The 27,077-nt window shown below is 51.0% G+C and overlaps 1 long non-coding RNA gene across 4 annotated transcripts; it reads left to right on the top strand.

Annotated features, from left to right (window-relative positions):
* Positions 1 to 187: 187 nt before the first annotated feature.
* LOC135408881 (uncharacterized) lies at positions 188 to 26,867 on the top strand. Of its 4 annotated transcripts, XR_010427913.1 has the most exons (9): positions 188 to 500; positions 1,045 to 1,118; positions 1,223 to 1,310; positions 5,358 to 5,381; positions 9,727 to 9,814; positions 13,863 to 13,886; positions 18,232 to 18,319; positions 22,368 to 22,391; positions 26,737 to 26,867. It is a non-coding gene; the product is annotated as an uncharacterized LOC135408881 (long non-coding RNA). The 4 variants fall into 4 exon arrangements; XR_010427914.1 differs by lacking the exon at positions 1,045 to 1,118 and having other exon boundaries at positions 189 to 500; XR_010427915.1 differs by lacking the exons at positions 188 to 500; positions 1,045 to 1,118; positions 1,223 to 1,310; positions 5,358 to 5,381 and adding an exon at positions 8,694 to 9,004.
* The last annotated feature ends 210 nt before the right edge of the window (positions 26,868 to 27,077 follow it).

The following is a 27,077-nucleotide window of genomic DNA, read 5'->3' as shown; positions in this document are numbered from 1 at the left end:
GCTGCGGCGCCGCGCGCGGCTGCAGTGCCGCTCCCGGCCGTGTCCGCCAGGCGGCGACTGTGAGGCCCGGCCCGGCGCTCGGGGGCGCTCTCGCAAGCGACGCCCCCGGGAAAGCGGCGGGGTTTGGGCGCTGCCGGCCTTCCCCCGGAGCGCCCGGGCTGGCCCGGCGCCTGGCAAAACCTCTGAGGGAAAAGGCAAGCAACAGCTGCGCTTGTTCTGCCGTTTCTTTAGCCAGGGACTGGAACACAGACAAAATCAAGGGGCTCTTTGACCTGTGCAGGCTCCGAGCATTTTTCAGCCTTCCCTAGCAGGGCATTCTCACCCTCTGAAAAGCTGAAAGGCTTTAACAGCTGGAGACGCGCCTGCAGCTGTGCAGATTAATGTAGTTTCTTTGAGGAAACGAAGGGGAAGTTTTCCTGTTGTGAGCCTAAATACCGAGTCTACTCTGCTTTTTCAATCAGGTGACGAAGCTTATGGAAAAAAAGACCAAAGGCCTCGAGGTGAGTACATTCTACCGAGTTCTGCTTTTCTGGGATCGGTTTGGGAAAATCACGTGAAATTCTAAAAAGCTTCTCTCCGTGTTTTCTAGTTGTTTTTTCAGCCTTGGTCTAAGTTTCCTGTAGAAAAGGGCATAGAATTATTAGAACAGACAAACTAGACCTTCTCGGGAGAGATGGAAGAAAAGGCTGCTGATTGCAGTTCTGCTTTTCTTGTCTTCCCTTCGACTGTCATTTTCTCTCCCCTGCTGTTCAAATAGGCAGCAATTAATTGCTCTGCTGAAGAGTTTGCTGTGCTAAGTGTCTGTCAAATTGACGCCTTCAACTCAAGACAGCACCTGCTCCTTAGTTACAAAAAGTTCCTCCCAGGAAATTTCCAGGCGTGCCCATAAATCTCCTCGCTGTTTGTTTGGGAGAACAGGGTTTTCTCGTCTGTAACAGAATAGTCGTGGCATTTGCTATTGAATGCTGGTGGCAATCTAGTCAGAAGAGGACCCCGTGCTTCACTAATTTTGCCTTTTTGTTGTTGGGGGTGACTTCTTCCCAGGGATGTTCTTCTTGATCCCCCGGGGCAAAGGGAGGTGTCAGCGTCAGGAGCCATCCTAACTGGGGCCCTGGTAGGTCAGTGCTTTTTGTGTGACTGGACGGTGAAGCTGTCTGTGGGAATGACCTGGCTAGTGCTCAGTGTAGTCCTAATTAAGGTGTCTTTTACTCCGTGTTCCCAGGCTCCCTGTTTTCCTTCGGTCGCCGTGGGTGTGCCGGACGCCTCTGGCAGGACTAACCCTGTGGCTTTTATGTCCAACGTGCTGTGCTGTGTGTGCCTGCAGGTAAGAAAAGCTGGGAGTGCAGTCCCTCTGCTTTGATTGCTGTGTCTCTTGGGTAGCGATTTTGGAAGCGGCGCCCGCGCAGAGCGAGGCGTTGGCCGGGCCGGCGCCTGAAGCGCTCGGGGCCGCCGGGCAGGGCAGTGCCCGGCTGGTGGGTGCCTCGCAGAGAGAAGAGCCTGGCCCTGGGAAGGCAGGAGCCTGGTCTCGAGCTGCTCTGGACCGCTGTGGGGATGAGTTTGAAGTTTTGGGATCGCTTGTTTCTGTCCCTACCTTCCCACTGAAAACAATAACTTAAGAAGTTCTCCTCTGGACTGGTCCAGAGAAATTGTGGAGTCTCCATCCCTGGAGATGCTTAAAACACTTTTGCTCAGGCAAAGTTGTGAGCAACCTCTTCTGCCTAATCCCGCTTTTTGAGCAGGAGAGACTGGACTAGATGATCTCCAGAGGTATTGTCCAACCCCCACCATTCTGTCCTTCTGTAAAGGGGCTTTGCACTGCCCTTTGGAACTGTAATCTGTTGATGACCTGTGTTGAGGTCACGCTGCAGCTTGTTACACTGCAGCTTGTCACACTGAATGGCAGCCTGAATAATTTAATATTGAACTGTGATTAATCACAAGATGAAAGCTCAGATAGGCTGGTAAGAGGCAGTGTTCTTTGCTGCAGCATTTCCCACCTGAGGTAATTTTCCTTGTTCTGAAAGTGTCAAGTACAGTTGGGCAATGTACTGCATAGGAAGAAGGGAAAGAATCTCCAAAGCAAATAAATGAACAAAAAAACCCTTTATATTTGCTTGTGCAAGAAGAAGATTGTTATTCCACTCAACCAGGTTTTGAGAGGACAAATTAATTGTTTCTCTGACAACAGTATACACTGGAGGCTGTTAATGATCCCATAGTCTGTGCTAAAGGTTTTAGCTGATTGTGTTTGTCATCAGCTTTTACTAAAGAAAAAGCAAGCCTTCTCGGCTGTGTGGATATTACAGGAACGAAATGATTCCATTCATGTAGATAATGATAACAGAGCCAAACCAAAACTATTGTGAGTGTCCTATGTGGAACAATATACAGAATTTCAAAAGGGATTGTAGTGGTCCCATATACAGAACTAACATACTTCCTGTTCCTTATTTGCTGATCAGGTCATGTTTATCTGCCTGTCAGGACTGTTGGAGCACTGGATGGAGAGCAGGTCATATGAGGAGGATTACGGAGTAAAAGGCAGCTTGTACTGAAGTGCAGGGAAAGTATAAATATTTATATATATTGGCACAGCGCCTGGCCTTAATGCTTAAAATCCTTTGGAGAGCTGTCTGCATATTTACTGTATTAATGATCAAATGCAAGGCTGTGTTGGGAAAGGTCTTCCATTTGGAAGTCAGTAGTTGAGACTGTCTTGCCTATGAAAAAGAGGGAGAATTTTCGTTAGAGGGTGTAGGATTCTGGCTGGTAATAGTCTTAATTCAAGGTATTTTTAAGAATTGATTTAATACAAGCAGAACAAATGGCCAGAAGTGTAATGAGAGACAAGTTGAAATTAGAAAGTAGATGTGCATTTTGAATGTATTGTCATAGCAACTGATTAAATTCTCCCTCTCTTGCTGTTCTGGGGACCTTTTAAATGTGCTTTGGCTAAATAAAAAGTTAGACTATTAGACTATTTCAGAGCCAAAAGGTCAGTTCTTGTTGTCTCTTTTGCACTTTAATTCTAGTACACTGATACTTGCTAACCACGTATAACCCTAGATGCAGAATGAGAACTTGGGTTATTAACAATAAACAAGTAAACAGCAGAAAGACTTGACCTTTCTTTTGAATTGCCCTACAGTGTTACAAAATACCAAACAAACCTCCTTCCCCAAAGAAACGCCCCCCAAAATGCCCTAACAACTCACCAAACACAAAATCACCGACAACCAAAAAGCAGAAGTAACAAATATGAACAGCAAGTGGAGGAAGAGTTTGAAAGCGGGCTGGACAGAAGCAGAAGTGTTACTGCCCACTCTTAGGCCACTGTGCTGATTAAATGGGTGTTGTTAGGTTTAGATTAGTAGTTTGTTGTTGTTGGGTTTTTCGGTGGTGTTGATTTTTTTTGTTGTCGTTGTGGGGGATTGTTTGTTTGTTTGTTTTTATTTTGGTTTTTTTTCTGTATTAAAAATCTGGCTCAGTTACTCTCTAGTTCTGGTGTGTTCTCTTTTCCAGGTGGTTGGTGTTTCTGCAGTGTTTGGCACAGGACTGGGGGAGATTTTTACCCAGCTTTCTAAAGCTGTAGATGAATAGGAGAGGTAAGGGGATAACTTCTGGTCCGCGACCCAGTGACCACTTCCTGAAGGTCCTGATTCATGAGTCTGCTCCTTTGATTTGAAGGAGTGTACAGTTGCCATAGCCAAGGTAGCTTAGGGTGTCCAGTATCAGCATAAAAAGCAGCAGTAAAAAGGAACTATTCAGAGATGAATTTTTGTGCTGTTCCGTGAAAAAGTAAAAGCTATCTGTGCCAGCAAGTCTGTGAAGTAATTTTTTTCTTGTAGTTCCATACCAAGTTTTGAATTGTTGCTGTTTTAATGAAGTATGTTCATTGATTTTGCATCCATTGGTTTCAGAATCCAAATCTGGGGAAAAAAGTACTGTCTTTCTGAAATGTCTCTCAAACATGAAAGCCTAGAGAAAACTTTTTTTTGTGAGTAAAAAGAAGCCTCCAGGATGATCCTTATGCAATACAAATCATGTGTTTTTCAGACTGAATGCACTCCCTTTATTCACCTTTTCAGAGAGTATCGGCCAGAATACGAGCGCCTGAGAAAAACACTGGTAAGTGTTTTTAGCTGTTTTACACCTGAACAGTGTATCTTGGGTCACTTTTGTGCACACAATTGCCTTTATGTTGAGAGGGTCTAACATTTCATTTACTAGTCGTACTCACTGTGGGAAAACTCCTGTCCTGAAGGAGTCCACCATTTGCCTTTTTTTTCCTAGATGTGGTGGAGCATATCTTTACAAAACTAAAGATTTTGTAAAACAGATGTTGCTCACTGGTTTAGTGCTAGTATTTGAGCTAATTGTGTGAAAATGATTGGGAAATAAGATTGTGTCTTCCATTCAGATGGACAGAGAGTTCTTAAAAATAAATTTCCAAAGGGATTTGTTGAGACTATCCCTGTATCTTCCTGCACCAGTGAAGAGTACTAGTTTGACTTAGTAAGAAAGGCTGAATTGCAGTGCCAAAATCAGTAGCTCTGCTCACCTTGAGTTCTGGCTGTCCAAAGGACAGTTCTCTGCAGGCACAGCTACACAGAGTTTGGCTTCCCGGCGCTGCTGAAAACGTCCTAGAATCCCACCTGACTGGAGGTTGCTTTCCATGCTTAGTCAGAAGTTCTGTGTAACCTGAGTTGAAATGTAAGACCTGCGTAGTGACTTCTGCTCTCTGACTGGGGGACAGGCTGCTGGGTTTGGGTGAGGTTTCTCTTCTCCTGATGTTTTAAATGTTCTCAGAATCCACATGTAAATCTTTGTCTACGGGAGAAAGCTCAAAATAAACAAAAGAGAGAGCAGCTGGAACACTTGTGGAAGGACATGGGCAGCGTGTGTGTGCAGGGCAGCACACTGGCAGGTACCTCCCCAGGAAGATAAAGTTTACTGCAGAAGTTTTCTGAAGAGTTTGCCTCGTGAAGTAGTACAGTGCTTCTTTGTCCTCACAGCAGAAATGTGAAAGCAGCTCCATGTTAGAGGAGCAGGGCTTTAGTTCCTGTGGGATTGGTCACACTCAGCTCGTCCTGTGTCAGTCACAGGTTTGGAAGAAACCCCGCTGTGTAGCTAAAGCAGTGGACCTACTAGAAATAATGAAATACTTTAGAAAAGGCGAAACAGTCAGATCAGAATATGAGAAAGCTCTGCTGTTGGCTGCACTGTTCCTTAGATGAGGCGAGTAGGTGCTGATGGAGTCTGTCCTGTGTCTGGGATCCACAAGCAGCTTTCTGTCCCCTTAGAGCAGGTGTTCATTGCTGGGTTTCTGTGCAGATAGAAACCTTACCTTTAGCAAGCTGCTGTGCTGTGTGTGCCTGCAGGTAAGAAAAGCTGGGAGTGCAGTCCCTCTGCTTTGATTGCTGTGTCCCTTTGGTAGTGATTTTGGAGGGGAATCCCAGAGCCATTTGGTTTGAAGGGGACCTTCAAAGGCCAGCCTGTCTTCCGTGGGCAGGGACACCTTCCACTGTCCCCGGTTGCTCCGAGTCCCGTCCAGCCTGGCCTGGAACACGTGCAGGGATGGGGCAGGCTCAGCTTCCCTGTGCAGTGTGCTCTAATATCTCTCCACTGGCATCCTGAAAAATGTTGTCAGCGTGTTTTGTTGGCCGACGGTAAGCAGGACCTGGGTGAAAAGGACATTCTCTGAGGTGCTGGGAGAAGGAGGACTCGTGCGGGCACCTCCAGAGACAGCGGGAACGGGAGCGTGCTGCGGAGAAGGAAAATTCCAGGGGGTGGGTGCCAAGAAATTTGTCCTTCCCTTGCCCTGTGCTCTGCACTTAGCAATGGGTCAAGTGCAGAAGTTTCCTGGGGACCCTGGGAAATGATGCCGGGTCTGCTAAGAAAAGTGGGGCCAAGGGAGCAGGACCTGGGTCTGCGAGCGTGGGAGAAACAAGGGCCGGGTCATCCTCTGCTTCCAGGAGGGAGGGCAGCAGGAAAGGCCACGGACTAAAGCACTGAAGTGCCGTTCCCCAGGGAGCCCCTGCCCAGCACTGAACTTGCTTGTGCACTTGCTGTCCCTTTGCCAGCGGAGCCGAAGCGTCGGGTGCGGGTGCCGGGGGGATGGAGCTGCCAAGGACAAACTGGGAGGGTGTTTGCGAAGGAAGGGGGGAGAAGGAGCTCTTGATGTGCTTTTTTTACTTCTTCATCCCACAGAATTGCCACGAGAGGAAATACTTCAGAGGGGCTTCCCTCCAGCTAAGCCCTGAATATGCCAGGAGGTTTCAGCCGGGAGGAAAGGAGCTGTGGAAGAAAAGCAGCCTAAAAATAGCCAGCGGGGATCATCAGGTTTTCCAGCCAAGAAGAACAAGGAGAGAGATGAGGGAATCGGGTTCCAATTCCTAATGATTTGGTGGGTGCAGGAATGATTTCTGTGTGTTTTCCAGTCCCTTTTGATTCCTGAGATGATTTGAAAATGATGGCTTTAGCAATCAACTAAATCGGAGATGTTGTTTTTGAGAGGAAATGATGCCAAATAAATGCAGAGTTTTGGGTCAGTTTTTGGGATGATTTGAGTCAGTTTTTGGGGTCAGTTTGGGGTCATTGTTTGGGGTGATTTGGGTCAGTTTTGGGTCAGCTTTTGGGGTGATTGGGGTCAGTTTTGGGTCAGCTTTTGGGATGATTTGGGTCAGGTTTTGGGGTCAGTTTTGGGTCAGCTTTTGGGGTGATTTGGGTCGGTTTGGGGTCAATTTTTGGGGAGCACTGGGTGTTACTGGTGGTTGTTGGGGAGCACTGGGTGTTACTGGGGAGCACTGGGAGAGCAAATGAAAAATAAAGGGAATAAAAAATAACCGAAATAAAAAAGGAAATATAAAATAGAAAAGAAAATTAAAAAAAAAAAAAGGCAAAAAAACTAAAAAGGAAATAAAATGAAAATGAAATAAAAGAGAAAAAAAAAACAAAAAACCCCCTTCTTGGGCACCCCGTTTCCTCTCCTCCCCCCCCCCCCCGAACCGTAAATTGCGGGGTCATCACCCCTCAAATGTGAGAAGGGGACCCCAAAATGTGGGTGAGGGAACCCCAGGGAGCCGAAAAAGTGGAGGGGGAGCCGCAGTAAGAAAGCGAAGCCGGGCGGTCGGGCGGCGGGGTGGGGGGGGGAGCCAAGGTGGCGACGCCGGCGCGTGCGCAGTCGTTGGAAAGACGCCGGCGATCACGTGGTAACTGAGGGCAGCCAGGAGAGGGACCGGCGACGCATGCGCGGTGGCTCTCGTGCCGGTGCAGCGCTCCCTGGTCGAGTTAAGGGCCGGTTCCGGCGGCAGGGCGGGACTCGCGGTCTCCCGTCCCTCCCGGGGTGTGTGTGGGGGGAATAACATGAAGATTTTTCGGGGTGAAAGCGCAGAAATTAGCGAGGAGGGACGCTAATTTGGGTAAACCCGGTCCCCGGAAGTAGAGAGCGACCGGAAGTCCTCCAAAGCCCCGGCCCGGAAGTCCGCCAAGCCCACAGTAAAGATGGCGCCGCCAGGACCGGAACGACCACACTAAAGATGGCGGCCCCGGCCCGGAAGTCCGCCAAGCCCACAGTAAAGATGGCGCCGCCAGGACCGGAACGACCACACTAAAGATGGCGGCCCCGGCCCGGAAGTCCGCCCCGAGGCCACACTCAAGATGGCGCCGCCAAAACCGGAACTTAGCCGAGGCCACTCTAAAGATGGCGGCGAGAGGCCCCCTCGCTTTAGAGAGGCGTTTATCCTGTTGCCTGACCTCCGCCGCCACCCGGACCCCCGCCCCGCGCCCGCAGCGCCGTCTCGCCGCGCCGCTTCCCGCTGTGGGGACAAGGCGGGGCGCTCGGCGGCGCCGGGCGCGGGCGGTAGGTTCGTGGGCGGCGGCAGGCACCGGCGACGGCAGCCCCCTCTCGGCGCCGCGGAGCGCGGCGGTCGCCGCGAGAAGCCCAGGCACCGCCCCCCTTCCGCTCCGCTCCGCTCCCGCTCCCGCCCCCGTCCCCGCCCCGCTCGGTCCCGCCGTGGCCTGGAGATGCTGTCGGGGCTGCGCCGCCGCCTTCCCCCCCTGGAAGCGACCCACGGCGGCAGATCCGACGGAGATCGTCCCCGGGGTAACCTGGGCGCTGTGGGGGGGCGCGGCGGTGGGGGGGCGCGGCGGGGGGGCGCGGCCGCTCTTCTGCCTCTCCCGCGGCCATCGGCGACCGCAGGCAGGGGAAGCGACAGGCAAGTTTCTCGCCTCTGCGGAGAAACTTGCACCTGCGTGCCGCCGCAGGGCCGGGTTCGGATGTGCCCTGGCATTGCGCCCCCCCCTCCCCCGCGGGGAGGGTCTGCGCTGCCTCGGGGCCCCTGTCTGTGCTGCCGGGAGAGAGAAATCCTTTGGGAAGCTGGGCTGGAAACAGCAACTCTGTGAATTGCTCAGCTTTTCCTAGGCAAGGGCAGGTTTTAGGGAACAAAGGCCCGTACTCGCGAAAGGCGCCGCGGGTCTCGCCAAGGGGTGGGGGGGGGCGCGCGGCTGCGGCGCCGCGCGCGGCTGCAGTGCCGCTCCCGGCCGTGTCCGCCAGGCGGCGACTGTGAGGCCCGGCCCGGCGCTCGGGGGCGCTCTCGCAAGCGACGCCCCCGGGAAAGCGGCGGGGTTTGGGCGCTGCCGGCCTTCCCCCGGAGCGCCCGGGCTGGCCCGGCGCCTGGCAAAACCTCTGAGGGAAAAGGCAAGCAACAGCTGCGCTTGTTCTGCCGTTTCTTTAGCCAGGGACTGGAACACAGACAAAATCAAGGGGCTCTTTGACCTGTGCAGGCTCCGAGCATTTTTCAGCCTTCCCTAGCAGGGCATTCTCACCCTCTGAAAAGCTGAAAGGCTTTAACAGCTGGAGACGCGCCTGCAGCTGTGCAGATTAATGTAGTTTCTTTGAGGAAACGAAGGGGAAGTTTTCCTGTTGTGAGCCTAAATACCGAGTCTACTCTGCTTTTTCAATCAGGTGACGAAGCTTATGGAAAAAAAGACCAAAGGCCTCGAGGTGAGTACATTCTACCGAGTTCTGCTTTTCTGGGATCGGTTTGGGAAAATCACGTGAAATTCTAAAAAGCTTCTCTCCGTGTTTTCTAGTTGTTTTTTCAGCCTTGGTCTAAGTTTCCTGTAGAAAAGGGCATAGAATTATTAGAACAGACAAACTAGACCTTCTCGGGAGAGATGGAAGAAAAGGCTGCTGATTGCAGTTCTGCTTTTCTTGTCTTCCCTTCGACTGTCATTTTCTCTCCCCTGCTGTTCAAATAGGCAGCAATTAATTGCTCTGCTGAAGAGTTTGCTGTGCTAAGTGTCTGTCAAATTGACGCCTTCAACTCAAGACAGCACCTGCTCCTTAGTTACAAAAAGTTCCTCCCAGGAAATTTCCAGGCGTGCCCATAAATCTCCTCGCTGTTTGTTTGGGAGAACAGGGTTTTCTCGTCTGTAACAGAATAGTCGTGGCATTTGCTATTGAATGCTGGTGGCAATCTAGTCAGAAGAGGACCCCGTGCTTCACTAATTTTGCCTTTTTGTTGTTGGGGGTGACTTCTTCCCAGGGATGTTCTTCTTGATCCCCCGGGGCAAAGGGAGGTGTCAGCGTCAGGAGCCATCCTAACTGGGGCCCTGGTAGGTCAGTGCTTTTTGTGTGACTGGACGGTGAAGCTGTCTGTGGGAATGACCTGGCTAGTGCTCAGTGTAGTCCTAATTAAGGTGTCTTTTACTCCGTGTTCCCAGGCTCCCTGTTTTCCTTCGGTCGCCGTGGGTGTGCCGGACGCCTCTGGCAGGACTAACCCTGTGGCTTTTATGTCCAACGTGCTGTGCTGTGTGTGCCTGCAGGTAAGAAAAGCTGGGAGTGCAGTCCCTCTGCTTTGATTGCTGTGTCTCTTGGGTAGTGATTTTGGAAGCGGCGCCCGCGCAGGGCGAGGCGTTGGCCGGGCCGGCGCCTGAAGCGCTCGGGGCCGCCGGGCAGGGCAGTGCCCGGCTGGTGGGTGCCTCGCAGAGAGAAGAGCCTGGCCCTGGGAAGGCAGGAGCCTGGTCTCGAGCTGCTCTGGACCGCTGTGGGGATGAGTTTGAAGTTTTGGGATCGCTTGTTTCTGTCCCTACCTTCCCACTGAAAACAATAACTTAAGAAGTTCTCCTCTGGACTGGTCCAGAGAAATTGTGGAGTCTCCATCCCTGGAGATGCTTAAAACACTTTTGCTCAGGCAAAGTTGTGAGCAACCTCTTCTGCCTAATCCCGCTTTTTGAGCAGGAGAGACTGGACTAGATGATCTCCAGAGGTATTGTCCAACCCCCACCATTCTGTCCTTCTGTAAAGGGGCTTTGCACTGCCCTTTGGAACTGTAATCTGTTGATGACCTGTGTTGAGGTCACGCTGCAGCTTGTTACACTGCAGCTTGTCACACTGAATGGCAGCCTGAATAATTTAATATTGAACTGTGATTAATCACAAGATGAAAGCTCAGATAGGCTGGTAAGAGGCAGTGTTCTTTGCTGCAGCATTTCCCACCTGAGGTAATTTTCCTTGTTCTGAAAGTGTCAAGTACAGTTGGGCAATGTACTGCATAGGAAGAAGGGAAAGAATCTCCAAAGCAAATAAATGAACAAAAAAACCCTTTATATTTGCTTGTGCAAGAAGAAGATTGTTATTCCACTCAACCAGGTTTTGAGAGGACAAATTAATTGTTTCTCTGACAACAGTATACACTGGAGGCTGTTAATGATCCCATAGTCTGTGCTAAAGGTTTTAGCTGATTGTGTTTGTCATCAGCTTTTACTAAAGAAAAAGCAAGCCTTCTCGGCTGTGTGGATATTACAGGAACGAAATGATTCCATTCATGTAGATAATGATAACAGAGCCAAACCAAAACTATTGTGAGTGTCCTATGTGGAACAATATACAGAATTTCAAAAGGGATTGTAGTGGTCCCATATACAGAACTAACATACTTCCTGTTCCTTATTTGCTGATCAGGTCATGTTTATCTGCCTGTCAGGACTGTTGGAGCACTGGATGGAGAGCAGGTCATATGAGGAGGATTACGGAGTAAAAGGCAGCTTGTACTGAAGTGCAGGGAAAGTATAAATATTTATATATATTGGCACAGCGCCTGGCCTTAATGCTTAAAATCCTTTGGAGAGCTGTCTGCATATTTACTGTATTAATGATCAAATGCAAGGCTGTGTTGGGAAAGGTCTTCCATTTGGAAGTCAGTAGTTGAGACTGTCTTGCCTATGAAAAAGAGGGAGAATTTTCGTTAGAGGGTGTAGGATTCTGGCTGGTAATAGTCTTAATTCAAGGTATTTTTAGAGAATTGATTTAATACAAGCAGAACAAATGGCCAGAAGTGTAATGAGAGACAAGTTGAAATTAGAAAGTAGATGTGCATTTTGAATGTATTGTCATAGCAACTGATTAAATTCTCCCTCTCTTGCTGTTCTGGGGACCTTTTAAATGTGCTTTGGCTAAATAAAAAGTTAGACTATTAGACTATTTCAGAGCCAAAAGGTCAGTTCTTGTTGTCTCTTTTGCACTTTAATTCTAGTACACTGATACTTGCTAACCACGTATAACCCTAGATGCAGAATGAGAACTTGGGTTATTAACAATAAACAAGTAAACAGCAGAAAGACTTGACCTTTCTTTTGAATTGCCCTACAGTGTTACAAAATACCAAACAAACCTCCTTCCCCAAAGAAACGCCCCCCAAAATGCCCTAACAACTCACCAAACACAAAATCACCGACAACCAAAAAGCAGAAGTAACAAATATGAACAGCAAGTGGAGGAAGAGTTTGAAAGCGGGCTGGACAGAAGCAGAAGTGTTACTGCCCACTCTTAGGCCACTGTGCTGATTAAATGGGTGTTGTTAGGTTTAGATTAGTAGTTTGTTGTTGTTGGGTTTTTCGGTGGTGTTGATTTTTTTTGTTGTCGTTGTGGGGGATTGTTTGTTTGTTTGTTTTTATTTTGGTTTTTTTTCTGTATTAAAAATCTGGCTCAGTTACTCTCTAGTTCTGGTGTGTTCTCTTTTCCAGGTGGTTGGTGTTTCTGCAGTGTTTGGCACAGGACTGGGGGAGATTTTTACCCAGCTTTCTAAAGCTGTAGATGAATAGGAGAGGTAAGGGGATAACTTCTGGTCCGCGACCCAGTGACCACTTCCTGAAGGTCCTGATTCATGAGTCTGCTCCTTTGATTTGAAGGAGTGTACAGTTGCCATAGCCAAGGTAGCTTAGGGTGTCCAGTATCAGCATAAAAAGCAGCAGTAAAAAGGAACTATTCAGAGATGAATTTTTGTGCTGTTCCGTGAAAAAGTAAAAGCTATCTGTGCCAGCAAGTCTGTGAAGTAATTTTTTTCTTGTAGTTCCATACCAAGTTTTGAATTGTTGCTGTTTTAATGAAGTATGTTCATTGATTTTGCATCCATTGGTTTCAGAATCCAAATCTGGGGAAAAAAGTACTGTCTTTCTGAAATGTCTCTCAAACATGAAAGCCTAGAGAAAACTTTTTTTTGTGAGTAAAAAGAAGCCTCCAGGATGATCCTTATGCAATACAAATCATGTGTTTTTCAGACTGAATGCACTCCCTTTATTCACCTTTTCAGAGAGTATCGGCCAGAATACGAGCGCCTGAGAAAAACACTGGTAAGTGTTTTTAGCTGTTTTACACCTGAACAGTGTATCTTGGGTCACTTTTGTGCACACAATTGCCTTTATGTTGAGAGGGTCTAACATTTCATTTACTAGTCGTACTCACTGTGGGAAAACTCCTGTCCTGAAGGAGTCCACCATTTGCCTTTTTTTTCCTAGATGTGGTGGAGCATATCTTTACAAAACTAAAGATTTTGTAAAACAGATGTTGCTCACTGGTTTAGTGCTAGTATTTGAGCTAATTGTGTGAAAATGATTGGGAAATAAGATTGTGTCTTCCATTCAGATGGACAGAGAGTTCTTAAAAATAAATTTCCAAAGGGATTTGTTGAGACTATCCCTGTATCTTCCTGCACCAGTGAAGAGTACTAGTTTGACTTAGTAAGAAAGGCTGAATTGCAGTGCCAAAATCAGTAGCTCTGCTCACCTTGAGTTCTGGCTGTCCAAAGGACAGTTCTCTGCAGGCACAGCTACACAGAGTTTGGCTTCCCGGCGCTGCTGAAAACGTCCTAGAATCCCACCTGACTGGAGGTTGCTTTCCATGCTTAGTCAGAAGTTCTGTGTAACCTGAGTTGAAATGTAAGACCTGCGTAGTGACTTCTGCTCTCTGACTGGGGGACAGGCTGCTGGGTTTGGGTGAGGTTTCTCTTCTCCTGATGTTTTAAATGTTCTCAGAATCCACATGTAAATCTTTGTCTACGGGAGAAAGCTCAAAATAAACAAAAGAGAGAGCAGCTGGAACACTTGTGGAAGGACATGGGCAGCGTGTGTGTGCAGGGCAGCACACTGGCAGGTACCTCCCCAGGAAGATAAAGTTTACTGCAGAAGTTTTCTGAAGAGTTTGCCTCGTGAAGTAGTACAGTGCTTCTTTGTCCTCACAGCAGAAATGTGAAAGCAGCTCCATGTTAGAGGAGCAGGGCTTTAGTTCCTGTGGGATTGGTCACACTCAGCTCGTCCTGTGTCAGTCACAGGTTTGGAAGAAACCCCGCTGTGTAGCTAAAGCAGTGGACCTACTAGAAATAATGAAATACTTTAGAAAAGGCGAAACAGTCAGATCAGAATATGAGAAAGCTCTGCTGTTGGCTGCACTGTTCCTTAGATGAGGCGAGTAGGTGCTGATGGAGTCTGTCCTGTGTCTGGGATCCACAAGCAGCTTTCTGTCCCCTTAGAGCAGGTGTTCATTGCTGGGTTTCTGTGCAGATAGAAACCTTACCTTTAGCAAGCTGCTGTGCTGTGTGTGCCTGCAGGTAAGAAAAGCTGGGAGTGCAGTCCCTCTGCTTTGATTGCTGTGTCCCTTTGGTAGTGATTTTGGAGGGGAATCCCAGAGCCATTTGGTTTGAAGGGGACCTTCAAAGGCCAGCCTGTCTTCCGTGGGCAGGGACACCTTCCACTGTCCCCGGTTGCTCCGAGTCCCGTCCAGCCTGGCCTGGAACACGTGCAGGGATGGGGCAGGCTCAGCTTCCCTGTGCAGTGTGCTCTAATATCTCTCCACTGGCATCCTGAAAAATGTTGTCAGCGTGTTTTGTTGGCCGACGGTAAGCAGGACCTGGGTGAAAAGGACATTCTCTGAGGTGCTGGGAGAAGGAGGACTCGTGCGGGCACCTCCAGAGACAGCGGGAACGGGAGCGTGCTGCGGAGAAGGAAAATTCCAGGGGGTGGGTGCCAAGAAATTTGTCCTTCCCTTGCCCTGTGCTCTGCACTTAGCAATGGGTCAAGTGCAGAAGTTTCCTGGGGACCCTGGGAAATGATGCCGGGTCTGCTAAGAAAAGTGGGGCCAAGGGAGCAGGACCTGGGTCTGCGAGCGTGGGAGAAACAAGGGCCGGGTCATCCTCTGCTTCCAGGAGGGAGGGCAGCAGGAAAGGCCACGGACTAAAGCACTGAAGTGCCGTTCCCCAGGGAGCCCCTGCCCAGCACTGAACTTGCTTGTGCACTTGCTGTCCCTTTGCCAGCGGAGCCGAAGCGTCGGGTGCGGGTGCCGGGGGGATGGAGCTGCCAAGGACAAACTGGGAGGGTGTTTGCGAAGGAAGGGGGGAGAAGGAGCTCTTGATGTGCTTTTTTTACTTCTTCATCCCACAGAATTGCCACGAGAGGAAATACTTCAGAGGGGCTTCCCTCCAGCTAAGCCCTGAATATGCCAGGAGGTTTCAGCCGGGAGGAAAGGAGCTGTGGAAGAAAAGCAGCCTAAAAATAGCCAGCGGGGATCATCAGGTTTTCCAGCCAAGAAGAACAAGGAGAGAGATGAGGGAATCGGGTTCCAATTCCTAATGATTTGGTGGGTGCAGGAATGATTTCTGTGTGTTTTCCAGTCCCTTTTGATTCCTGAGATGATTTGAAAATGATGGCTTTAGCAATCAACTAAATCGGAGATGTTGTTTTTGAGAGGAAATGATGCCAAATAAATGCAGAGTTTTGGGTCAGTTTTTGGGATGATTTGAGTCAGTTTTTGGGGTCAGTTTGGGGTCATTGTTTGGGGTGATTTGGGTCAGTTTTGGGTCAGCTTTTGGGGTGATTGGGGTCAGTTTTGGGTCAGCTTTTGGGATGATTTGGGTCAGGTTTTGGGGTCAGTTTTGGGTCAGCTTTTGGGGTGATTTGGGTCGGTTTGGGGTCAATTTTTGGGGAGCACTGGGTGTTACTGGTGGTTGTTGGGGAGCACTGGGTGTTACTGGGGAGCACTGGGAGAGCAAATGAAAAATAAAGGGAATAAAAAATAACCGAAATAAAAAAGGAAATATAAAATAGAAAAGAAAATTAAAAAAAAAAAAAGGCAAAAAAACTAAAAAGGAAATAAAATGAAAATGAAATAAAAGAGAAAAAAAAAACAAAAAACCCCCTTCTTGGGCACCCCGTTTCCTCTCCTCCCCCCCCCCCCCGAACCGTAAATTGCGGGGTCATCACCCCTCAAATGTGAGAAGGGGACCCCAAAATGTGGGTGAGGGAACCCCAGGGAGCCGAAAAAGTGGAGGGGGAGCCGCAGTAAGAAAGCGAAGCCGGGCGGTCGGGCGGCGGGGTGGGGGGGGGAGCCAAGGTGGCGACGCCGGCGCGTGCGCAGTCGTTGGAAAGACGCCGGCGATCACGTGGTAACTGAGGGCAGCCAGGAGAGGGACCGGCGACGCATGCGCGGTGGCTCTCGTGCCGGTGCAGCGCTCCCTGGTCGAGTTAAGGGCCGGTTCCGGCGGCAGGGCGGGACTCGCGGTCTCCCGTCCCTCCCGGGGTGTGTGTGGGGGGAATAACATGAAGATTTTTCGGGGTGAAAGCGCAGAAATTAGCGAGGAGGGACGCTAATTTGGGTAAACCCGGTCCCCGGAAGTAGAGAGCGACCGGAAGTCCTCCAAAGCCCCGGCCCGGAAGTCCGCCAAGCCCACAGTAAAGATGGCGCCGCCAGGACCGGAACGACCACACTAAAGATGGCGGCCCCGGCCCGGAAGTCCGCCAAGCCCACAGTAAAGATGGCGCCGCCAGGACCGGAACGACCACACTAAAGATGGCGGCCCCGGCCCGGAAGTCCGCCCCGAGGCCACACTCAAGATGGCGCCGCCAAAACCGGAACTTAGCCGAGGCCACTCTAAAGATGGCGGCGAGAGGCCCCCTCGCTTTAGAGAGGCGTTTATCCTGTTGCCTGACCTCCGCCGCCACCCGGACCCCCGCCCCGCGCCCGCAGCGCCGTCTCGCCGCGCCGCTTCCCGCTGTGGGGACAAGGCGGGGCGCTCGGCGGCGCCGGGCGCGGGCGGTAGGTTCGTGGGCGGCGGCAGGCACCGGCGACGGCAGCCCCCTCTCGGCGCCGCGGAGCGCGGCGGTCGCCGCGAGAAGCCCAGGCACCGCCCCCCTTCCGCTCCGCTCCGCTCCCGCTCCCGCCCCCGTCCCCGCCCCGCTCGGTCCCGCCGTGGCCTGGAGATGCTGTCGGGGCTGCGCCGCCGCCTTCCCCCCCTGGAAGCGACCCACGGCGGCAGATCCGACGGAGATCGTCCCCGGGGTAACCTGGGCGCTGTGGGGGGGCGCGGCGGTGGGGGGGCGCGGCGGGGGGGCGCGGCCGCTCTTCTGCCTCTCCCGCGGCCATCGGCGACCGCAGGCAGGGGAAGCGACAGGCAAGTTTCTCGCCTCTGCGGAGAAACTTGCACCTGCGTGCCGCCGCAGGGCCGGGTTCGGATGTGCCCTGGCATTGCGCCCCCCCCTCCCCCGCGGGGAGGGTCTGCGCTGCCTCGGGGCCCCTGTCTGTGCTGCCGGGAGAGAGAAATCCTTTGGGAAGCTGGGCTGGAAACAGCAACTCTGTGAATTGCTCAGCTTTTCCTAGGCAAGGGCAGGTTTTAGGGAACAAAGGCCCGTACTCGCGAAAGGCGCCGCGGGTCTCGCCAAGGGGTGGGGGGGGGCGCGCGGCTGCGGCGCCGCGCGCGGCTGCAGTGCCGCTCCCGGCCGTGTCCGCCAGGCGGCGACTGTGAGGCCCGGCCCGGCGCTCGGGGGCGCTCTCGCAAGCGACGCCCCCGGGAAAGCGGCGGGGTTTGGGCGCTGCCGGCCTTCCCCCGGAGCGCCCGGGCTGGCCCGGCGCCTGGCAAAACCTCTGAGGGAAAAGGCAAGCAACAGCTGCGCTTGTTCTGCCGTTTCTTTAGCCAGGGACTGGAACACAGACAAAATCAAGGGGCTCTTTGACCTGTGCAGGCTCCGAGCATTTTTCAGCCTTCCCTAGCAGGGCATTCTCACCCTCTGAAAAGCTGAAAGGCTTTAACAGCTGGAGACGCGCCTGCAGCTGTGCAGATTAATGTAGTTTCTTTGAGGAAACGAAGGGGAAGTTTTCCTGTTGTGAGCCTAAATACCGAGTCTACTCTGCTTTTTCAATCAGGTGACGAAGCTTATGGAAAAAAAGACCAAAGGCCTCGAGGTGAGTACATTCTACCGAGTTCTGCTTTTCTGGGATCGGTTTGGGAAAATCACGTGAAATTCTAAAAAGCTTCTCTCCGTGTTTTCTAGTTGTTTTTTCAGCCTTGGTCTAAGTTTCCTGTAGAAAAGGGCATAGAATTATTAGAACAGACAAACTAGACCTTCTCGGGAGAGATGGAAGAAAAGGCTGCTGATTGCAGTTCTGCTTTTCTTGTCTTCCCTTCGACTGTCATTTTCTCTCCCCTGCTGTTCAAATAGGCAGCAATTAATTGCTCTGCTGAAGAGTTTGCTGTGCTAAGTGTCTGTCAAATTGACGCCTTCAACTCAAGACAGCACCTGCTCCTTAGTTACAAAAAGTTCCTCCCAGGAAATTTCCAGGCGTGCCCATAAATCTCCTCGCTGTTTGTTTGGGAGAACAGGGTTTTCTCGTCTGTAACAGAATAGTCGTGGCATTTGCTATTGAATGCTGGTGGCAATCTAGTCAGAAGAGGACCCCGTGCTTCACTAATTTTGCCTTTTTGTTGTTGGGGGTGACTTCTTCCCAGGGATGTTCTTCTTGATCCCCCGGGGCAAAGGGAGGTGTCAGCGTCAGGAGCCATCCTAACTGGGGCCCTGGTAGGTCAGTGCTTTTTGTGTGACTGGACGGTGAAGCTGTCTGTGGGAATGACCTGGCTAGTGCTCAGTGTAGTCCTAATTAAGGTGTCTTTTACTCCGTGTTCCCAGGCTCCCTGTTTTCCTTCGGTCGCCGTGGGTGTGCCGGACGCCTCTGGCAGGACTAACCCTGTGGCTTTTATGTCCAACGTGCTGTGCTGTGTGTGCCTGCAGGTAAGAAAAGCTGGGAGTGCAGTCCCTCTGCTTTGATTGCTGTGTCTCTTGGGTAGTGATTTTGGAAGCGGCGCCCGCGCAGGGCGAGGCGTTGGCCGGGCCGGCGCCTGAAGCGCTCGGGGCCGCCGGGCAGGGCAGTGCCCGGCTGGTGGGTGCCTCGCAGAGAGAAGAGCCTGGCCCTGGGAAGGCAGGAGCCTGGTCTCGAGCTGCTCTGGACCGCTGTGGGGATGAGTTTGAAGTTTTGGGATCGCTTGTTTCTGTCCCTACCTTCCCACTGAAAACAATAACTTAAGAAGTTCTCCTCTGGACTGGTCCAGAGAAATTGTGGAGTCTCCATCCCTGGAGATGCTTAAAACACTTTTGCTCAGGCAAAGTTGTGAGCAACCTCTTCTGCCTAATCCCGCTTTTTGAGCAGGAGAGACTGGACTAGATGATCTCCAGAGGTTTTGTCCAACCCCCACCATTCTGTCCTTCTGTAAAGGGGCTTTGCACTGCCCTTTGGAACTGTAATCTGTTGATGACCTGTGTTGAGGTCACGCTGCAGCTTGTTACACTGCAGCTTGTCACACTGAATGGCAGCCTGAATAATTTAATATTGAACTGTGATTAATCACAAGATGAAAGCTCAGATAGGCTGGTAAGAGGCAGTGTTCTTTGCTGCAGCATTTCCCACCTGAGGTAATTTTCCTTGTTCTGAAAGTGTCAAGTACAGTTGGGCAATGTACTGCATAGGAAGAAGGGAAAGAATCTCCAAAGCAAATAAATGAACAAAAAAACCCTTTATATTTGCTTGTGCAAGAAGAAGATTGTTATTCCACTCAACCAGGTTTTGAGAGGACAAATTAATTGTTTCTCTGACAACAGTATACACTGGAGGCTGTTAATGATCCCATAGTCTGTGCTAAAGGTTTTAGCTGATTGTGTTTGTCATCAGCTTTTACTAAAGAAAAAGCAAGCCTTCTCGGCTGTGTGGATATTACAGGAACGAAATGATTCCATTCATGTAGATAATGATAACAGAGCCAAACCAAAACTATTGTGAGTGTCCTATGTGGAACAATATACAGAATTTCAAAAGGGATTGTAGTGGTCCCATATACAGAACTAACATACTTCCTGTTCCTTATTTGCTGATCAGGTCATGTTTATCTGCCTGTCAGGACTGTTGGAGCACTGGATGGAGAGCAGGTCATATGAGGAGGATTACGGAGTAAAAGGCAGCTTGTACTGAAGTGCAGGGAAAGTATAAATATTTATATATATTGGCACAGCGCCTGGCCTTAATGCTTAAAATCCTTTGGAGAGCTGTCTGCATATTTACTGTATTAATGATCAAATGCAAGGCTGTGTTGGGAAAGGTCTTCCATTTGGAAGTCAGTAGTTGAGACTGTCTTGCCTATGAAAAAGAGGGAGAATTTTCGTTAGAGGGTGTAGGATTCTGGCTGGTAATAGTCTTAATTCAAGGTATTTTTAGAGAATTGATTTAATACAAGCAGAACAAATGGCCAGAAGTGTAATGAGAGACAAGTTGAAATTAGAAAGTAGATGTGCATTTTGAATGTATTGTCATAGCAACTGATTAAATTCTCCCTCTCTTGCTGTTCTGGGGACCTTTTAAATGTGCTTTGGCTAAATAAAAAGTTAGACTATTAGACTATTTCAGAGCCAAAAGGTCAGTTCTTGTTGTCTCTTTTGCACTTTAATTCTAGTACACTGATACTTGCTAACCACGTATAACCCTAGATGCAGAATGAGAACTTGGGTTATTAACAATAAACAAGTAAACAGCAGAAAGACTTGACCTTTCTTTTGAATTGCCCTACAGTGTTACAAAATACCAAACAAACCTCCTTCCCCAAAGAAACGCCCCCCAAAATGCCCTAACAACTCACCAAACACAAAATCACCGACAACCAAAAAGCAGAAGTAACAAACATGAACAGCAAGTGGAGGAAGAGTTTGAAAGCGGGCTGGACAGAAGCAGAAGTGTTACTGCCCACTCTTAGGCCACTGTGCTGATTAAATGGGTGTTGTTAGGTTTAGATTAGTAGTTTGTTGTTGTTGGGTTTTTCGGTGGTGTTGATTTTTTTTGTTGTCGTTGTGGGGGATTGTTTGTTTGTTTGTTTTTATTTTGGTTTTTTTTCTGTATTAAAAATCTGGCTCAGTTACTCTCTAGTTCTGGTGTGTTCTCTTTTCCAGGTGGTTGGTGTTTCTGCAGTGTTTGGCACAGGACTGGGGGAGATTTTTACCCAGCTTTCTAAAGCTGTAGATGAATAGGAGAGGTAAGGGGATAACTTCTGGTCCGCGACCCAGTGACCACTTCCTGAAGGTCCTGATTCATGAGTCTGCTCCTTTGATTTGAAGGAGTGTACAGTTGCCATAGCCAAGGTAGCTTAGGGTGTCCAGTATCAGCATAAAAAGCAGCAGTAAAAAGGAACTATTCAGAGATGAATTTTTGTGCTGTTCCGTGAAAAAGTAAAAGCTATCTGTGCCAGCAAGTCTGTGAAGTAATTTTTTTCTTGTAGTTCCATACCAAGTTTTGAATTGTTGCTGTTTTAATGAAGTATGTTCATTGATTTTGCATCCATTGGTTTCAGAATCCAAATCTGGGGAAAAAAGTACTGTCTTTCTGAAATGTCTCTCAAACATGAAAGCCTAGAGAAAACTTTTTTTTGTGAGTAAAAAGAAGCCTCCAGGATGATCCTTATGCAATACAAATCATGTGTTTTTCAGACTGAATGCACTCCCTTTATTCACCTTTTCAGAGAGTATCGGCCAGAATACGAGCGCCTGAGAAAAACACTGGTAAGTGTTTTTAGCTGTTTTACACCTGAACAGTGTATCTTGGGTCACTTTTGTGCACACAATTGCCTTTATGTTGAGAGGGTCTAACATTTCATTTACTAGTCGTACTCACTGTGGGAAAACTCCTGTCCTGAAGGAGTCCACCATTTGCCTTTTTTTTCCTAGATGTGGTGGAGCATATCTTTACAAAACTAAAGATTTTGTAAAACAGATGTTGCTCACTGGTTTAGTGCTAGTATTTGAGCTAATTGTGTGAAAATGATTGGGAAATAAGATTGTGTCTTCCATTCAGATGGACAGAGAGTTCTTAAAAATAAATTTCCAAAGGGATTTGTTGAGACTATCCCTGTATCTTCCTGCACCAGTGAAGAGTACTAGTTTGACTTAGTAAGAAAGGCTGAATTGCAGTGCCAAAATCAGTAGCTCTGCTCACCTTGAGTTCTGGCTGTCCAAAGGACAGTTCTCTGCAGGCACAGCTACACAGAGTTTGGCTTCCCGGCGCTGCTGAAAACGTCCTAGAATCCCACCTGACTGGAGGTTGCTTTCCATGCTTAGTCAGAAGTTCTGTGTAACCTGAGTTGAAATGTAAGACCTGCGTAGTGACTTCTGCTCTCTGACTGGGGGACAGGCTGCTGGGTTTGGGTGAGGTTTCTCTTCTCCTGATGTTTTAAATGTTCTCAGAATCCACATGTAAATCTTTGTCTACGGGAGAAAGCTCAAAATAAACAAAAGAGAGAGCAGCTGGAACACTTGTGGAAGGACATGGGCAGCGTGTGTGTGCAGGGCAGCACACTGGCAGGTACCTCCCCAGGAAGATAAAGTTTACTGCAGAAGTTTTCTGAAGAGTTTGCCTCGTGAAGTAGTACAGTGCTTCTTTGTCCTCACAGCAGAAATGTGAAAGCAGCTCCATGTTAGAGGAGCAGGGCTTTAGTTCCTGTGGGATTGGTCACACTCAGCTCGTCCTGTGTCAGTCACAGGTTTGGAAGAAACCCCGCTGTGTAGCTAAAGCAGTGGACCTACTAGAAATAATGAAATACTTTAGAAAAGGCGAAACAGTCAGATCAGAATATGAGAAAGCTCTGCTGTTGGCTGCACTGTTCCTTAGATGAGGCGAGTAGGTGCTGATGGAGTCTGTCCTGTGTCTGGGATCCACAAGCAGCTTTCTGTCCCCTTAGAGCAGGTGTTCATTGCTGGGTTTCTGTGCAGATAGAAACCTTACCTTTAGCAAGCTGCTGTGCTGTGTGTGCCTGCAGGTAAGAAAAGCTGGGAGTGCAGTCCCTCTGCTTTGATTGCTGTGTCCCTTTGGTAGTGATTTTGGAGGGGAATCCCAGAGCCATTTGGTTTGAAGGGGACCTTCAAAGGCCAGCCTGTCTTCCGTGGGCAGGGACACCTTCCACTGTCCCCGGTTGCTCCGAGTCCCGTCCAGCCTGGCCTGGAACACGTGCAGGGATGGGGCAGGCTCAGCTTCCCTGTGCAGTGTGCTCTAATATCTCTCCACTGGCATCCTGAAAAATGTTGTCAGCGTGTTTTGTTGGCCGACGGTAAGCAGGACCTGGGTGAAAAGGACATTCTCTGAGGTGCTGGGAGAAGGAGGACTCGTGCGGGCACCTCCAGAGACAGCGGGAACGGGAGCGTGCTGCGGAGAAGGAAAATTCCAGGGGGTGGGTGCCAAGAAATTTGTCCTTCCCTTGCCCTGTGCTCTGCACTTAGCAATGGGTCAAGTGCAGAAGTTTCCTGGGGACCCTGGGAAATGATGCCGGGTCTGCTAAGAAAAGTGGGGCCAAGGGAGCAGGACCTGGGTCTGCGAGCGTGGGAGAAACAAGGGCCGGGTCATCCTCTGCTTCCAGGAGGGAGGGCAGCAGGAAAGGCCACGGACTAAAGCACTGAAGTGCCGTTCCCCAGGGAGCCCCTGCCCAGCACTGAACTTGCTTGTGCACTTGCTGTCCCTTTGCCAGCGGAGCCGAAGCGTCGGGTGCGGGTGCCGGGGGGATGGAGCTGCCAAGGACAAACTGGGAGGGTGTTTGCGAAGGAAGGGGGGAGAAGGAGCTCTTGATGTGCTTTTTTTACTTCTTCATCCCACAGAATTGCCACGAGAGGAAATACTTCAGAGGGGCTTCCCTCCAGCTAAGCCCTGAATATGCCAGGAGGTTTCAGCCGGGAGGAAAGGAGCTGTGGAAGAAAAGCAGCCTAAAAATAGCCAGCGGGGATCATCAGGTTTTCCAGCCAAGAAGAACAAGGAGAGAGATGAGGGAATCGGGTTCCAATTCCTAATGATTTGGTGGGTGCAGGAATGATTTCTGTGTGTTTTCCAGTCCCTTTTGATTCCTGAGATGATTTTAAAATGATGGCTTTAGCAATCAACTAAATCGGAGATGTTGTTTTTGAGAGGAAATGATGCCAAATAAATGCAGAGTTTTGGGTCAGTTTTTGGGATGATTTGAGTCAGTTTTTGGGGTCAGTTTGGGGTCATTGTTTGGGGTGATTTGGGTCAGTTTTGGGTCAGCTTTTGGGGTGATTGGGGTCAGTTTTGGGTCAGCTTTTGGGATGATTTGGGTCAGGTTTTGGGGTCAGTTTTGGGTCAGCTTTTGGGGTGATTTGGGTCGGTTTGGGGTCAATTTTTGGGGAGCACTGGGTGTTACTGGTGGTTGTTGGGGAGCACTGGGTGTTACTGGGGAGCACTGGGAGAGCAAATGAAAAATAAAGGGAATAAAAAATAACCGAAATAAAAAAGGAAATATAAAATAGAAAAGAAAATTAAAAAAAAAAAAAGGCAAAAAAACTAAAAAGGAAATAAAATGAAAATGAAATAAAAGAGAAAAAAAAAACAAAAAACCCCCTTCTTGGGCACCCCGTTTCCTCTCCTCCCCCCCCCCCCCGAACCGTAAATTGCGGGGTCATCACCCCTCAAATGTGAGAAGGGGACCCCAAAATGTGGGTGAGGGAACCCCAGGGAGCCGAAAAAGTGGAGGGGGAGCCGCAGTAAGAAAGCGAAGCCGGGCGGTCGGGCGGCGGGGTGGGGGGGGGAGCCAAGGTGGCGACGCCGGCGCGTGCGCAGTCGTTGGAAAGACGCCGGCGATCACGTGGTAACTGAGGGCAGCCAGGAGAGGGACCGGCGACGCATGCGCGGTGGCTCTCGTGCCGGTGCAGCGCTCCCTGGTCGAGTTAAGGGCCGGTTCCGGCGGCAGGGCGGGACTCGCGGTCTCCCGTCCCTCCCGGGGTGTGTGTGGGGGGAATAACATGAAGATTTTTCGGGGTGAAAGCGCAGAAATTAGCGAGGAGGGACGCTAATTTGGGTAAACCCGGTCCCCGGAAGTAGAGAGCGACCGGAAGTCCTCCAAAGCCCCGGCCCGGAAGTCCGCCAAGCCCACAGTAAAGATGGCGCCGCCAGGACCGGAACGACCACACTAAAGATGGCGGCCCCGGCCCGGAAGTCCGCCAAGCCCACAGTAAAGATGGCGCCGCCAGGACCGGAACGACCACACTAAAGATGGCGGCCCCGGCCCGGAAGTCCGCCCCGAGGCCACACTCAAGATGGCGCCGCCAAAACCGGAACTTAGCCGAGGCCACTCTAAAGATGGCGGCGAGAGGCCCCCTCGCTTTAGAGAGGCGTTTATCCTGTTGCCTGACCTCCGCCGCCACCCGGACCCCCGCCCCGCGCCCGCAGCGCCGTCTCGCCGCGCCGCTTCCCGCTGTGGGGACAAGGCGGGGCGCTCGGCGGCGCCGGGCGCGGGCGGTAGGTTCGTGGGCGGCGGCAGGCACCGGCGACGGCAGCCCCCTCTCGGCGCCGCGGAGCGCGGCGGTCGCCGCGAGAAGCCCAGGCACCGCCCCCCTTCCGCTCCGCTCCGCTCCCGCTCCCGCCCCCGTCCCCGCCCCGCTCGGTCCCGCCGTGGCCTGGAGATGCTGTCGGGGCTGCGCCGCCGCCTTCCCCCCCTGGAAGCGACCCACGGCGGCAGATCCGACGGAGATCGTCCCCGGGGTAACCTGGGCGCTGTGGGGGGGCGCGGCGGTGGGGGGGCGCGGCGGGGGGGCGCGGCCGCTCTTCTGCCTCTCCCGCGGCCATCGGCGACCGCAGGCAGGGGAAGCGACAGGCAAGTTTCTCGCCTCTGCGGAGAAACTTGCACCTGCGTGCCGCCGCAGGGCCGGGTTCGGATGTGCCCTGGCATTGCGCCCCCCCCTCCCCCGCGGGGAGGGTCTGCGCTGCCTCGGGGCCCCTGTCTGTGCTGCCGGGAGAGAGAAATCCTTTGGGAAGCTGGGCTGGAAACAGCAACTCTGTGAATTGCTCAGCTTTTCCTAGGCAAGGGCAGGTTTTAGGGAACAAAGGCCCGTACTCGCGAAAGGCGCCGCGGGTCTCGCCAAGGGGTGGGGGGGGGCGCGCGGCTGCGGCGCCGCGTGCGGCTGCAGTGCCGCTCCCGGCCGTGTCCGCCAGGCGGCGACTGTGAGGCCCGGCCCGGCGCTCGGGGGCGCTCTCGCAAGCGACGCCCCCGGGAAAGCGGCGGGGTTTGGGCGCTGCCGGCCTTCCCCCGGAGCGCCCGGGCTGGCCCGGCGCCTGGCAAAACCTCTGAGGGAAAAGGCAAGCAACAGCTGCGCTTGTTCTGCCGTTTCTTTAGCCAGGGACTGGAACACAGACAAAATCAAGGGGCTCTTTGACCTGTGCAGGCTCCGAGCATTTTTCAGCCTTCCCTAGCAGGGCATTCTCACCCTCTGAAAAGCTGAAAGGCTTTAACAGCTGGAGACGCGCCTGCAGCTGTGCAGATTAATGTAGTTTCTTTGAGGAAACGAAGGGGAAGTTTTCCTGTTGTGAGCCTAAATACCGAGTCTACTCTGCTTTTTCAATCAGGTGACGAAGCTTATGGAAAAAAAGACCAAAGGCCTCGAGGTGAGTACATTCTACCGAGTTCTGCTTTTCTGGGATCGGTTTGGGAAAATCACGTGAAATTCTAAAAAGCTTCTCTCCGTGTTTTCTAGTTGTTTTTTCAGCCTTGGTCTAAGTTTCCTGTAGAAAAGGGCATAGAATTATTAGAACAGACAAACTAGACCTTCTCGGGAGAGATGGAAGAAAAGGCTGCTGATTGCAGTTCTGCTTTTCTTGTCTTCCCTTCGACTGTCATTTTCTCTCCCCTGCTGTTCAAATAGGCAGCAATTAATTGCTCTGCTGAAGAGTTTGCTGTGCTAAGTGTCTGTCAAATTGACGCCTTCAACTCAAGACAGCACCTGCTCCTTAGTTACAAAAAGTTCCTCCCAGGAAATTTCCAGGCGTGCCCATAAATCTCCTCGCTGTTTGTTTGGGAGAACAGGGTTTTCTCGTCTGTAACAGAATAGTCGTGGCATTTGCTATTGAATGCTGGTGGCAATCTAGTCAGAAGAGGACCCCGTGCTTCACTAATTTTGCCTTTTTGTTGTTGGGGGTGACTTCTTCCCAGGGATGTTCTTCTTGATCCCCCGGGGCAAAGGGAGGTGTCAGCGTCAGGAGCCATCCTAACTGGGGCCCTGGTAGGTCAGTGCTTTTTGTGTGACTGGACGGTGAAGCTGTCTGTGGGAATGACCTGGCTAGTGCTCAGTGTAGTCCTAATTAAGGTGTCTTTTACTCCGTGTTCCCAGGCTCCCTGTTTTCCTTCGGTCGCCGTGGGTGTGCCGGACGCCTCTGGCAGGACTAACCCTGTGGCTTTTATGTCCAACGTGCTGTGCTGTGTGTGCCTGCAGGTAAGAAAAGCTGGGAGTGCAGTCCCTCTGCTTTGATTGCTGTGTCTCTTGGGTAGTGATTTTGGAAGCGGCGCCCGCGCAGGGCGAGGCGTTGGCCGGGCCGGCGCCTGAAGCGCTCGGGGCCGCCGGGCAGGGCAGTGCCCGGCTGGTGGGTGCCTCGCAGAGAGAAGAGCCTGGCCCTGGGAAGGCAGGAGCCTGGTCTCGAGCTGCTCTGGACCGCTGTGGGGATGAGTTTGAAG

This window comes from Pseudopipra pipra, unplaced genomic scaffold (genome assembly GCF_036250125.1).
Source record: "Pseudopipra pipra isolate bDixPip1 unplaced genomic scaffold, bDixPip1.hap1 HAP1_SCAFFOLD_72, whole genome shotgun sequence".
Taxonomy (NCBI): Eukaryota; Metazoa; Chordata; class Aves; order Passeriformes; family Pipridae; genus Pseudopipra; species Pseudopipra pipra.
This window is presented reverse-complemented; position numbering and strand designations above follow the sequence as displayed.